The sequence below is a fragment of the Bos indicus x Bos taurus genome, chromosome 10, assembly GCF_003369695.1.
Source record: "Bos indicus x Bos taurus breed Angus x Brahman F1 hybrid chromosome 10, Bos_hybrid_MaternalHap_v2.0, whole genome shotgun sequence".
In the NCBI taxonomy this organism is placed as follows: domain Eukaryota; kingdom Metazoa; phylum Chordata; class Mammalia; order Artiodactyla; family Bovidae; genus Bos; species Bos indicus x Bos taurus.
The window spans coordinates 76805170-76819815 of NC_040085.1; the positions used below are offsets into that span (position 1 = coordinate 76805170).

Consider the following 14646-nt stretch of genomic DNA (forward strand, 5'->3'; position numbering starts at 1 on the left):
CAGGGCCCAGGAGCCAGGGTTCTGCAGCGACTCCCGTATGTGTGTTATTCTGCTGTGAAATTGGTGCAGCTCCTCCCCCTTGACCAGTGAGAAAGCCAAGGCTCACGGCATGTCAGTTCTTTTCCCAGGGTCAGCACATCCCCCACTTGTTAGCACAGAGATTGGAATGCACGTCAGCGAATGTTGGTTAGAACCCCAAACCTTGCAAAGTAGCTTTAGGGCCCCTGTGTTGTTCAGAGTGGGGTTAGTGAAGCAGGGAACCTTGCTTGAGGCCTGACTTGTACGTGACAGAATTGAGATTTCTTTCTTTTTTTTTGGCTTGTACAGACTTTATTTCAGGATAAGCAGATGGCCATGACTGATAAAATTTTTAACAGAAAAATTCTACTTAATAAAAAGGACGACGACTTAAACATCCGCCGTTTTGTAACCTCTGATGCAGTAGATGGTTTAAGCAGAGATTGTCAACGGATAAAACCGTGAGATGAATTCCTGGAGCCCATGAATACATTAGCTTATTTGGTGAAAGGAACTTTGAGGATGTGATCCTGAGGTGGGAGATGATCCTGAGTCAGGTGGGTCCAGTCTAATCCCATGAGCCTTTAAAAGCAGAGAGGTGGTACCACTGAAGTCAGAGAGAGTTGGCTAAAGAAAAGGCAGGCAAGGCGTCTGAGCTGCGGTAGCGGCTTGAAGGCCAGGAGTCGGGGAATGTGCCAGGCCTCCAGGAGCTGACGGCTGGCAAGGAAATAGGGCCCTCTGTCCTATAGTCGAGTGGAACCGGACTCAGCCGACCAGAAAAAAGTGACCACGTGGGCAGACTCTCCCCAACGCCTCCAGGTTGGAACACAGCCAGGCCAACACCTTGATTTTGGCCTTGGGGGGCCCAGAGCACGGAAACCAGCCGGGCCTGCTGGGCCTCTGACCACGGAACAGTGAGATAATGAACTTGCATGGTTTTGAGCTGCTAAATGTGTGCCAACTTGTTTGGGCAGCCGCTGCTTCATGGGCACGGGTGGTAGTAAGCAGTTTGGGGCCTGGGTCCACAGGGGCCGAGGCCTCCTGCTGCTCCAGGCCCAGTCAGTCCATCCTGCCCAGCCTGTGTCCAGGAAAGGCACAGAATTGAGATTTCAGTGATGTTTTGTCTCAAAGCACATATCTTTGCACGTAAGGAGCCCACCCTGTGGACATTGAGCAGATGGGCACTAACAAAGACTCAAAAGAGACCACGCTTTAACTAGGCACAGTAGCATGGATACAGTTTGCAATTATAAAGGGTCAGTTCAGTTCAGTCGCTCAGTCGTGTCTGACTCTTTGTGACCCCATGGACTGCAGCACATCAGGCTTCCCTGTCCATCACCAGCTCCCGGAGCTTATTCACACTTATGTCCATTGAGTCGGTGATGCCATCCAACCATCTCATCCTCTGTCGTCCCCTTCTCCTCCCACCTTCAATCTTTCCCAGCGTCAGGATCTTTTCCAGTGAGTCAGTTCTTCACATCAGGTGGCCAAACGATTGGAGTTTCAGCTTCAGGATCAGTCCTTCCAATGAATATTGAGGATTGATTTCCTTTAGGATGGACTGGTTGGATCTCCTTGCTGTCCAAGGGACTCTCAAGAGTCTTCTCCAACACCACAATTCAAAAGCATCAATTCTGCAGTACTCAGCTTTCTTTATAGTCCAACTCTCACATCCATACATGATATGAAAAACCATAGCCTTGACTAGACGGACCTTTGTTGGTCAAGTAATGTCTCTGCTTTTTAATATGCTGTCTAGGTTGGTCATAGCTTTTCTTCCAAGGAGCAAGTGTCTTTTAATTTAATGGCTGCAGTCACCATCTGCAGTGATTTTTGGACCCCCCCCAAAATAAAACAAGTGTCAGTGGGAATTTAAAGCAGATGGAAGATATGAGAAAAGGCATGGAAAAAGGTATAGTGAAGAGTGTGTTTGGTAAGAGAGTAGTTTAGTTTGCCTGGAGTGATGGCTGGGTGAAGAGATATAGAGGGAAATGAGTTGGAAAATTAGCTTGGAACTGACTTGTCTAGGACTTGGTGTACCTAGATAAAGAATTTGGATTCTTTTTTACATGAGATACTGAGAAACCATTGATGGATTTGGGGTGATTGAAGATGGCTGCCCCAAAGGTGAAGAACATGATTTTTTTTCCACAGTGAATTTGAATTTTATCTTTAGTTATATCTTTGAATGAAATTGAATGCCTTTTAAATTATTTAAAGATAGAGCTAGGAGAAGTTAGAATTCAGTAGGAAAAGAATGTAAGTTTTACTCTCTGGGAAAGCGGGCTTCCCTGGTGGTTCAGCTGGGAATCTGCCTGCAGTGCAGGGTCAGGAAGATCCCCTGGAGAAGTGATAATCTACCCACTCCGGTATTCTTGGGCTTCCCTGGTGGCTTATATGGTAAAGAATCTGCCTGCAATGCAGGAGGCCTGGGTTCAATCTCTGGGTTGGGAAGATCCCCTGGAGGAGGGCATGGCAACCCACTCCAGTATTTTTGCCTGGAGAATCCCCAAGAACAGAGGAGCCTGGTGGGTTACATTCCGTGGGGTTGCAAAGAGTCAAACACTACCGAGCGACTGAGCACAGCACAGCACATCTAGTAAAGAGGGCTTCCCAGGTAGCGCTAACGATAAAGAACCCGTCTGCCAGTGCAGGAGAAATAAGAGACGTGAATTCAATCCTTGGATTGGGAAGCGACTTAGCATGCATCTAGGAAAGATTTTAAAACCTGGCTATATTTTTTTTTGAACTCTAGTTCTGATTGTATTAATTTTCATAATCTTGTCAGCTTGGTGGGCTCATGGCTATGAGATGACCAGAAATGTGGTATTTTCATAGATCGATTTGAAATAATGGTGTTTCTGTGACTGACTTTATATACACAGAAACTAAGTCTGCTGCAGATGAAGGTTATTTATGGGTCTGTTTCAGATCCAGAGTCTTGTATAGGGAGTCTTTCCCATGGGGCCTAACTCTGGCCAAAGCATTCAAATGAGACCCCTGTATGGACTTCCCTGGGCTGGCTTTTCTAGTCCCAAAAGAGTCAGTTCCAGCCAGCTCTCTGGGGGCCTCTGTGCTTGAGTTACTGCCCAGAAGTTCCCAAAGGATTCTGGTTAAATCTTTAGCCAGCTAGATTATTTATAAAGGTAGAGCCATTATACTGCCGTTGGGAAAGGGTTATACTTTTATACTTATTCATAAACATTTCCTGATTTATTAATATTAGTGCGAGGAGAAAATTTGTTTAAATGAGCTAGGGCCGATTGTGAAGCACAGTTCTTCACTGCGTCTAGGAGGGTGGTGGCACAGGAGGGTGCCGTCCCTGAGATTTCTCCAGTCAGGTGCATGTTTTGTTCATCATTGTCTCTCCATGGCTGAGTAGATAATGGTCTGTGGGCTACAGTAAGTCCTAAATCAATCCCTGTTGAATGAATGCTGGATGAATCCTGGGCAATTGTGCCAGTGGAGTCATTGTAGTTGACGGGAAAACTGCTCAAGTTTTTAATTAAGACTCGACTTGGGTTCTGTGGGTTTTGGTAGTGATACAGATTTTTAAATACTCTTTTGATATGTTGCTTCAAAATGGGAGTAACACTGTAAACTTCTTTTTAGATAAAGTAACCAAATAGAATCAAAGTTACTAAAAATATAAAATCTTTTAGGTTATATTAAACAACATAGAGCATTTAGTATTGGCATTCTCTTTAGAAAGGGTCACTATCCTAAATTAAGATATCTCCTTTCTCGCCAAGATTTCATTTACTTGACTCAAAGCCCAGAGTAGAGATGGAAATGCAAGAAGGTTTGCCAGAGCATAGAACAGTAATGGGATTTTTTTTTTCCCCTAGCAACTTGAAATTTATTTTTGTAATTCTAGTAATTAATTATGAAAAAGTGCTATTTTGTTAACATTTAATAATGAGAAATTTAAAATAAATATGTACAAGTATTAACTATGATTTGTTTTTCTGATAGAGTGATGATAACACAGTAAGAGGGAAATGTATTTACTTGGCGATTTGGTCATCCTAAGAGAGCCTGCTTCTGACTTTGACATTTTCTTCAAGATAATGTAGCATTGTAATATGGCATGTTGCACATTGAGATGATTATTGCAATATTCTTGGGAAGCTTCTGGACATGATTCATCTGGGAGCCAGTTTATAGCAGCAGGTAGGGAGATAAATTTTGTGCTTACAGCTCTGGAGTTCAAAGAGTTCTGAAATTTTATTTTTATACTGTACGGGATGTCACAGTGTCATCTGCCTCTGAAAACCTTTAGCCTTTCGTAATTCCATTTTATAATTTAAATTTTATAATTATAATCCTTTGTGTCCATGGAGAGGTTGGAAGCGCTGTAATGCCACACTTTGTGAACGCTCTGGGCACCTAAGAGTTGGTTGTGGGTATTACTTTCTGGTACATGAATGGTTTTAATTGATGCATTATACATAAGACCTTAGTCGTATTGTGGGTTCTGTCTGTTTTTAGTATTTTTCATAAGGAAAGAATTTTTTAGGCTAATCAGTACATTGGTTTTGAATCTGATTTAATTTAATTATTGATGAATTTTGCTTTTTGATACTTATTCCTTATAGTCCTCCTGATGGGCTTTTGCTGGGTAAACATGAAATTGGCTTTTACATGGAAGCCCCTTGTCAAATTGAAGCGGAGGACCTTGCAGACATTGCATGTACTTGAGATGATGTATGCAGCAGGACCTTTGGAAAACCAGCAAATACACTTGCAGAATTCCTTTTTGGACATTCTCTGTCATGACTAAACAGTTTCTGTTGATGGTTACAGTCTTGTTATGCTAAGCAGCTTAAGCAGAATAATTTCTGTTAAGTAGAATTCAGACTTCTAATACCAGAGTAACTTCAGAATCTTAGATGGTGTTTACAGATGTCTGTAGCTCTAGTTGCCCATACACTGGTGCCACCCTCTTCCACCAGAGACCCACTGTCATCCTCCTGATGCTGAAAAGAACTTCCACAGGGGACAGGACAACCACTTCCCTGGTGGTCTGGTGGCGAAGATGCCATGCTCCCCATGCACGGGCCCTTGAGTTCCATCCTTGGTCAGGAACTAGGTCCCACATGCTGCAAATAAGACCCGGCGCAGCCAAGTAAATTAAAAAAAAAAAGAACGGTGCAGGGACCCCCTCCTCCATGAGCTGTATGGAATCCATCCTTCCTTTGGCAGCTGCTGAAGTGCTGGCAGGGGGAAGGGGAAGAGGAGCCTAGAGTTACAGTTTCTGTCTATTGGACCCATAGGAGATAAGTAACGTGAAATCCAGACAATCTTGGAATCGTGTTTCTTTGGTTATCAGTTTCTGTCCTGGCAATCCTGCTATAGTCATTAAAACACAACAGAACAAGACATTTTAGTGGTATTAGAATGTTTCATTTCTTTTGCATTCAGATACTTAGAACCAAGGGGTCTAGTTTCTGTGTATACTTAGCAGGTGCATTAGGGACAGAGCCAGGCAATTCATGTCCTGGAAAGTAAGACCCGCAACCACCTCTTAGGTGCCCAGAGTGTTCACAAATAGTGTAGAGCTACAGAGCTTCCTGCCTCCCTGTGGACACAAAGAATGACTTCATTCACTTCAGTGGGACCAGTATTAAATTCCCAATCAAATTAGCATTTATTCGGAAAAAAAATGAAAGTATGCCATTCAGTACTTTGCCTTGGGGTGGTGGGAGAATGCCCTGAAATCAGAGCAACTTCAGAAGACAGCAGTGAGTGACTCTCCTGAGTGACAATTCTTGGGACAGGGAGTGGATATGCATCAGACTTTTTCAATGCCTGAGACTATTTCCCACTCACAGTTCCCAGGTTAGTATTTCTTTTGCTCATCCTGAAAGATCAGATGTGTTGATTTATTTATTTACTTGCAGATAGTTTGTGTACAATGCTTAGCAGAACTGTGAGAAACCAGAGTGACCTCTTTTCCTTTGGTTCCTGGAGAATGGTGTTGACATGAGGCCCCATTGAGCCAAGGCCAGGATGTGTGTGCTGTTCACTCCTCTTTTTGCACTGAGGGAACAAGGTTGCCATCTTTAGAGCAGTGGTCCCTAACCTTTGTGGCACCAGGGACTGGTCTTGTGGAAGACAGTTTTTCCATGGACCAGAATCAGAGGGATGATTTTGGGATCATTCAAGCAAAGTACATCGTGCGCTTTTTTTTTTCCCCCTATTATTATTACATCAGGTCCATCTTAGATCATCAGGCATTGATTAGATCCTGGAAGTTGGGGACCCCTGCTTTTGACTTTACCCCAACACACCGTCAAGTCGCAGTGTTTGTTTTGCATAAGGGAATCTTGAATAATACTGGACACTTCGGAAAAATTTAAAGAACTGATGCTGTGGTCCTCACCACTACATGATGGGAGGCGGTGCTACAGGCCCTTATTCTGTGCCCCTAATAGCATTGCCACCCCAGCCAGCACCCATTGATGGCCCAGGGCTGTAAGGCTGAGCAAAAGCCAGCAGACACCAAGTTTAAGTGTAACATAATTTATGATGCAAACTTTAAAATATGAGCTTTTACTCTATCTGGGGAGAGAAAACTTGCTCGTTGTCACAGTCAGTGGAAGACAGTGCTCAACCTACTTGCTTCATTGACAGGTTTTCCTTATTGAAAGCTAGAAGGAAAATCCGCTGGGGACTGGAACCAGAGGAACTGTTCCATTAACAGTTGGATGACAGATATTTCTATCTGAATTGCTATTGCAAATACATTTTCCTTCCTGGTTATTGTAGTTGTATCAAACAAAATAAGTCCTACTGATATTAGGTAAACATAAACAGAATTTTCAATTAAAATCAAATAGGTTTTCATGCCTTATTTTAAAAAGGAGTCCTTTTTGCTGACTAAGTAGAAAATAGGTGCTAATTTTAGCCCATTTGGAAAATAAAAAGGGACAAAAAGAAAGCCTCATTTATATTTCTAATGTTCTTAATTAAAATTATTAAAATATGCAGGCTGTATGAGAAAGTACGTTGACCATTACTGAGTTGATCATGCCGATAAAGAGGGACGGCTTATATTCAGAAAACTTTAGAGGACAGAAGATGTCTGTTTGGTATTAGTGCTCTCTCAGCACTGACCACAAGATGAAAATAGTCCCAGAAGCTTTTGTGTTTGTGTGTTTAAAGTTGCAGAAGCTTGCATTGGAGACTTTACCTTCTGTTAACTTTTATGTTAGCATGTAGGTGAAAGGAAGCTTTGTAGGACATGATAATAGAAAGAGTAATCAGGTGACTCAGTGGTACGGAATCCTCCTTCCAGTTCCAGGAGATGCAGGAGACGAGGGTTTGATCCCTGGGTCGGGAAGATCCCCCAGAGAAGGAAATGGCAACCCACTCCAGTATCCTTGCCTGGAAAATCCCATGGACTGAGGAGCCTGACGGGCTATAGTCAATGGGATTGCAGAGTCAGACATGACTGAATGACTGAGCATGCGTGCAATGCTTGAAAATTGCTTTATTTCAGTGTTCATAGTTGAAATAAAATGCAGTTTAAATCTGCTGTACTCTATTTGCTTGTAATACCTAAAACGAGCCTGTGGTACCTTGATGCAGTCGGGTTTGTTTTTTTGTTTTTTTTAAAGCACTTCGAGATCGCCTTTAGAATGTTGGATACTTCCCTCAAAGTTTTGATGATTCTGCTGGTCTAAGGCTCCAGGTATGGTGTTTGGTGTTACTGGGTAGTGGAAAATTACTGTGCTTTTTACTTTTTACCCAGCTGTTGTGGGAGTTTTAAAAAAACTATACTTTGGATTTTGTTGTTGTTGTTGTTGCTGCTGCTAAGTCGCTTCAGTCGTGTCCGACTCTGTGGACTCCATAGATGGCAGCCCACCAGGCTGCCGCATCCTGGGGATTCTCCAGGCAAGAACACTGGAGTGGGTTGCCATTTCCTTCTCCAGTGCATGAAAGTGAAAAGGGAAAGTGAAGTCGCTCAGTCTTGTCCAACTCCTAGCGACCCCATGGACTGCAGCCCACCAGGCCCCTCCGTCCATGGGATTTTCCAGGCAAGAGTACTGGAGTGGGGTGCCATCGCCTTCTCCTGGTTGTTGGTGTTAGGATAGTAATTTAGTGTCTGTTTACAGCTCACAGCGAAAGTTCATTGTTTTCCAGTGTTTGTGGAGGCCCTCTGGTCAATGATGGTATATAGTATTAGTGCTGTGTTCTGTGGCTAAACATGCTTTTGTGTGACTTCCAGGACAGCCTGGAGGTTCTGGTTCCAGGAGGATGGAACAGGTGGCCTCATCCCATTTTTCAGGTGGCTGAAGGAGCTTGTCTGATGCCCTTTGGCTGTTATATGGTGGCTGCCAATCTTCTTTCTTTAAGTACTCTTCCCTTTGTTTTATTTTTATTTTCCTGGTTGTTTTTCCAATGATAGTAACAACCAGCACATCAATGATTAAAATAGTGTAAGAGCTGACCTTTATTGATCCATTGCTACATGACAACCAGTGTCGTAAGTGCTTCGAGTGTGTTGACCTTCACTTCAATCCTGTAGAGTAGGTATTACCCTCTTTTTAGGGATGATGGGACTGAGAAGTAAGTTGTAACATTTACTTTGTGGGGTAACTGAAGATCTTAAGTGTGTACGATTCTAAGTAAGTACTAAGCTCTCACTAAGTGATAGTAGCTATGATGGTTACAGTGCGTACTCAGGTGTCACTCCTGCATATACATCATTGTCTTCATTAGCCATTGAGCTCATCGAGGGCAGTGCATGTGCTATGTTACTATTACTGCCGAGTAATCTATTAAATGTATGTCTGACTATAGTCTGGGTCTTAATCTTTGGTATCAGTTACGTGAGCGACTGAACTGATACTTAGGTTGGAGGTGTATTCAGCCCCACAAGACCGGTTGTGTTCTGAGACCTTGACACACTGAACATGGTCTTTGTGCTACTCTAGCTGCTGGAATTCTGTATCCTGAAGGTCCTGACATTCACAGCAAGAAGAACATGAACTTTCTAGATGAAATAGAGAACTTTCTGAACTTGGCTGAAGTGGAATTTGAGAAAGCTGAAAATGTTCTTGTATTAGGATGTTCTGTTTCCCTTGAACTGTAGCCTAGAGACACTCTATATTGCCTACATTTCAAATCCAATTGTTAAAAAAAAAAAAAGTGACAACAATATAAATGTAGCTGTTTACTCTCTTAATTTTCTCTTGTTTGAAGTTAGGCTGGGAGAATAAGGCCATTAGTATCAGTGGGATATTTACTTTTTGAGTCAGTCCTTTCTTCCAAGGTGGGGAGTTCCTGATTCATTCAAGACTGTGGGCGACCTTCATGGAGGTGGAGGTCCAAGGGATGCCAAAAAAAGCTGCTGCTATTTTGATCCTAGGGGTTTGATGTTTGGTTTGCCATGGCCGTGTTTTTAATTACCATTAATAAACAAGACTTTACCTGGAAGGAAGGGATAAGGGAAATTTAGAACTCTAATTGTTTGATTACTATAGCTCAGTGTGGATGTGATTGGCTGGGAGAGTAAGCTCCATTTAGCTTTTTTCCCCTCCGGTCAAATGAAGTGATGTTAAATTCTCTTGGGAAAGATGGTCGAGCTAATGGATGGAACTCCACCTGGTGAGTAACTGACTCCCTTGTCCCCAGGGAGCTGAGTCAATTCTTCCAGGTCTCTAGGACGTAACTAACGTGAGACCTGAGGCTACAGTTCTGGCAGTGGGAAGTCTTTTGCTCAGATACAGGGCTCCTGGAGGTTGTGGTGATTTTAATAGGCAGCCATGAAATATCGGTATCCTTAATTCTATCTTAGGAACTAAGAATAGCTTAACTAGCAGAAAATGACAGCCCCTGGGATGTAGAGTCACAACCACTGACTCTGGTTTGAAGGTGGGATGGAGAGCTGTCTCAAATAAGCACGATTTGCTGGGGGTGCCAGTTTCCTGCTACTGTTCTTTCCTTGTTTGTTCTGCTGTATGTGCTTTATTGGTATTTGCCAACAGAAACCCTGTGGCAGTTGCTAGAAGATTGATGAAAAATATGTGGGAGAAGACGTTCATCAATTTAATTTGTTTTGTGAACAGGGAAGAAAGTATCTGTTATCCTATATTTTTATCAGGAGACTTTCATATCTTCTAGTTAACTTTGTAATCTTAAAAGGGTATATGTTTACTGTAAATAATGTAAGCAACAAAACTAAAAAGGCAAAGTAAAAATTACCCAAATCCTAAACCCAGCAATGTATTTTACCATTTTGTTAAATAGCCTTATGTATTTTTTCTGAACATATATAAAAACACATGTACATATAAACATTTTTATTTGGTTTTATATTCTGTTATGTATATTTTTTTTGAGTCATGATTGATTTTTGATCATTCCTACACTGATGTCATAGATTTAATTTATTTCTCAGGGTGCCCATTTCTAGCTGTAGAGTGTTTTCTCTAAGACTCTGAACTCATTTATACAAAATCCTCAATAATCTTTGTAAGAAGAGGAGTCTATTTATTAAGCAAAACTTCAAAGAAATTATTTATTCTGGGTAGCTAAGTTTTCCATGTAGTTAAGTGTTCATCTAGCTAATGATTACTAAGATTGCTTAAGCAATGTTGATGAAAAAATTTCCAGAGTTGTACACTTTTAGCATTGTTAAGTGTATGCTGGGGCCCTGGGAATTTATTTCTAGGAATGTTTTAATGAAATACAGACATGTGCAAACATGTCTGAAACATGGTGTTTATTCATTGCAACATTACTTATGAAGACAGAAATTTGAAAATAATATGAATGATTTATGGCTGTACCCAATACTGCATCCAATAATGCAGCCATAAAGCTTTCATTCTAAAGATTTGAGAGAAAAGAAAATAGTTACAGTATAACAAGGAGAAAATATGGTATAATAAGAAGAAAATGCCTGTTAGGAATTGTACACAGTGCCAGTTCTATGAAGAAAAAGCACTTTATTCTCTCAAATATATTTGTGTTTTTTTATAGTTAAATAAATAGGCACATGTGCTTATAATTACCTTGATGTGTTTCCTATTAAAAAAAATAAGGTGTAACATTAATGTAGAAAAGCACACAGATTGTAAGTTTTCATCTTTGATAAATTTTTGTAAACAATACACATGTGTAAATATCACCTAACTTAAAAATGAGACTATTACCAGCATTCCATAGACTCATTCACATTTTCTCCCATTTCACTACCCTTCCTCATCCACCAGTACTACCAGAGGTAATCATTATGCTAACTTACATCACCACAGATTAGTTTTCTCTGATTTGGAACTTTATAGAAAACTCTTTGTATTTGTTTTTTGGGCACATATATGTATATTTTTGTTGGGTGTCTACCTAGGACTGGGATTTCTGAGGTTGCATGTGTGTTTGTTCAGCTTTGGTGGATAATACGGAACCTTTTATTGAAGTAGGTGCACCAGTTCACTGTCAATAACAGTGGTTGAGAGTTCCAGTGGCTCCACGTCTTCATCAGCATTAGCTTTTAGCGTTTAGTTTTAGCCATTCCAGTGGGTCCAGAGTGGGATCCATTGTTATTTAGATTGCATTCTCCTGATGACTAGTGAGAGTTAGCACTTTGACCTGAAGACCCTCCGTTCTGAGGAACTTTTTTGTTAGCTATTACATCTTTTACTAGTTCAACATCATTTCCGTATTAACAGAAACTGTTCATCTTCTGGTGTGGAGGATGTGTTGCGCTCCAAGTTCTCAAATCCCCAGACTGAACGCTGACTCTTCTGTCATTTAAGTGGAGCAGTCACTAATAAGCACAACTTGTCCTGATCCTGTCCATCAAGATTTTCCTGCTTGATGATTGGTTTAATGTGACTTTCCATTCTGTATTAAGTGAATGTTTGAAATTGTGAAATATTTCTAGTTATCTATTCTTTTTGCCGTGTGAGTGATTAAAATGTTGGTCAAAGAGTTCAGTGTAAGAAATTTAAAGGAAAAACTTCCTGGCTTTCGTGCAGTGATTTTCTTTAGACCAGTATATCAAGAATGACTCACCTCCTCCTTTTTTTCTCAGTAACTTCGAAAACAGTCTCACTCTACAATAGAAAATTAAAAGTAAATTTAGTAAAGATGGAGAGGCACCTGAGACTGAAGTCTAAGTCTAATTCCTACATAGAATATTTTTAGGAGAATTGTGATCCTGGAATCCAGTTCCTAACTTTTAATATTTTCTCTGATCATGAAATGAAACTGAGAGATCCATCAAATTGTTGGTCTTAGAACAAAGAGGCTTTGTGGTAGAACTTCATCTGCCATTCTGGACTATGGAGACTGAGCAAATCATTTGTACTGGGCTTGGGACCAGGCATTGTCATACAGGTTTTCACATTTGATCCTATCAATACTGTGAGGTAATGTCATACCCATTTTATGTATGAGCAAGTTGAGGTTGAAAAGGTTAGTGGAGGCTATATAATGAGTAAAGGTAAGTGGAAATTCCCTTAACTCTGATTTTTATGATTATACTGATGGAAACTTTTAGTATTTAGGACCTTTGGTTTAAACTCAACAACTCTCTGTCAACTCTGAAGATGTCCTGGGATACCAGTAATGTATAAAAATGGAGTGGTAGTGGTTGGATCTCAGATGAAGGCTAAGTAGAGTCTTTTATGGAGAGATCTGTTCTAGCTCCACTCATCCTTTCCTTATACTATTGTGTAAAGGTTTCCAAGCATCCCTCTTGATTAAAGATACATATATCAGTAAATGTAACACCACCAGCAGCAGTGATGAAGTTAGAGAAGTTTATGGCTGAACATCAGTCTTAAAAAAAAGAATGCATTTATTGTAATTTATCTTGAGCCCTGCAGCTCCTGTAGGGTTTTGTCTTAGGTAAGTCATATATGAATTTGGTCTCAAGGAACCTGAATTATTATGGAGATCTAAGATATATTGGAGGATAACCTTAATATGAGACAGAAAGGGAAACCAGGGAGAGGTAAGTTCAGGCAAAGTGCTACAGGAATTCATGGCAACAGGACATAACTTTTAGCTCAAGCCTATCAAGAAATGCTTTCTGGAGAAGGTGGTCTTGGAAATGTCCTCAAAGTTTGGATAGAATGTGGTTACTTAGAAACTGATACCTGGTTGGGGTAAAACGACTATAGACTGTATCTTTTTTTATAACTCTGAATGAATATGCTGGTCAAATGAATACTGTAAATAAAATTTAGACAGAAACTTACCTTACTTACAATCAGCAATAAAATGGTATATGTTGTAAAACCACAGTGTATTGGATGAAGATCAGGCAGAGCCCCTTTTAGCTCTGGCCTTGTCTACTTATGGCATTCCCAGGTGGCTCAGTGGTAAAGAGTCTGTCTGCCCGGGCAAGAGACTCGGGTTTGATCTCTGGGTGGAGAAGATCCCCTGGAGGAGGAAATGGCAGCTCTCTCCAGTATTCTTGCCTGGGAAATCCTGTGGACAGAGGAGCCTGGAGGGCTATGGGGTCACAAGGGTTCGCAAGAGTTGGACACCGCTGAGCGACTAACACTTCTCGTGTTTTTTCAGAAGCGTATGCTGTGTGAGACAGGACACCTAAACCGCATTTTCACACTTTTCAAGGATGCTTTTCTCCTTGCGAGGTTAATGTTATTACTGTGTTAATATTTGACTGAGTTTGGTAGGGAGCGAGAAGTAGATAGATCCTTCATGAGTGAATGCATAAATGAACTGTATGAAATATGTATGAAATACCGTATAAAATATAATGTGGTGCCTTTTTACTAAGTTCATATTTTCGTCATGCACAGGTACTTGTTTGGTTAGTTACGACCTGCCCCAGAAAATCATTGTGGAGTGACTGCAACAAGTTGATTTAAAGCCAAGAGGAACTGAGTATGCAGATTTGTGACTTAACATGGAACTCTTGAGCACACACAAATGATTGCCTGTGTGCCATTGTTTATGTGAGTGATGGCTTACAGTGGTTGATCGTGAATGATTGTTCTTCTTCCCTGCCCCCCACACCCCTTCCTTTTCTCAAATTATTTGGACCAGGAAAAAGAAGGGCTTATTCCCACTGCCTATATTGCTAGTTTAAAATTTAAAGTTCTCTTGGTTTCCACAAAGTTCTTGGGATCATGAGATAAATTCCTAAACTAGAAATCTTTAATTGGTATTTTTTTTTATTAAATCTGGTTGTTTTACATTATAGCTTTTAGTAATTCTGAATCTTTATTGAAGAAATTATAAATTAACTGTAATAATAATAGTTACCATTAGAGTGTTTAATGTGTACTCAGAACTTTGCTAAAGATTTCCCTTTCATTGTTTCTTTTAATCCTCATATTCATCCTATGAGATGTTGACAGATATCCTCATGTTCATTTCAGTTTAGTCGCTCAGTCGTGTCTGACTCTTTTCGACCCCATGAATCGCAGCACGCCAGGCCTCCCTGTCCATCACCAACTCCCGGAGTTCACTCAGACTCACGTCCATCGAGTCAGTGATGCCATCCAGCCATCTTATCCTCTGTCGTCCCCTTCTCCTCCTGCCCCCAATCCCTCCCAGCATCAGAGTCTTTTCCAATGAGTCAACTCTTCGCATGAGGTGGCCAAAGTACTGGAGTTGCAGCTTTAGCATCATTCCCTCCAA

The 14646-nt window shown here is 41.0% G+C and overlaps 1 protein-coding gene across 8 annotated transcripts in view; it reads left to right on the top strand.

The window, feature by feature from the left end:
• SIPA1L1 (signal induced proliferation associated 1 like 1) overlaps positions 1 to 14646 on the top strand; it is a 520426-nt gene that overhangs the window by 243934 nt on the left and 261846 nt on the right. The window contains exon 1 of one of the 8 annotated variants that reach the window (XM_027552315.1): positions 13811 to 13958. The exons of the other annotated variants lie outside the window; for them this stretch is intronic. The gene's annotated coding sequence lies outside the window, so the exon portion shown is untranslated. Of the gene's footprint in view, positions 1 to 13810; positions 13959 to 14646 lie in introns of those variants that run through there. 8 annotated transcript variants of the gene reach the window in all.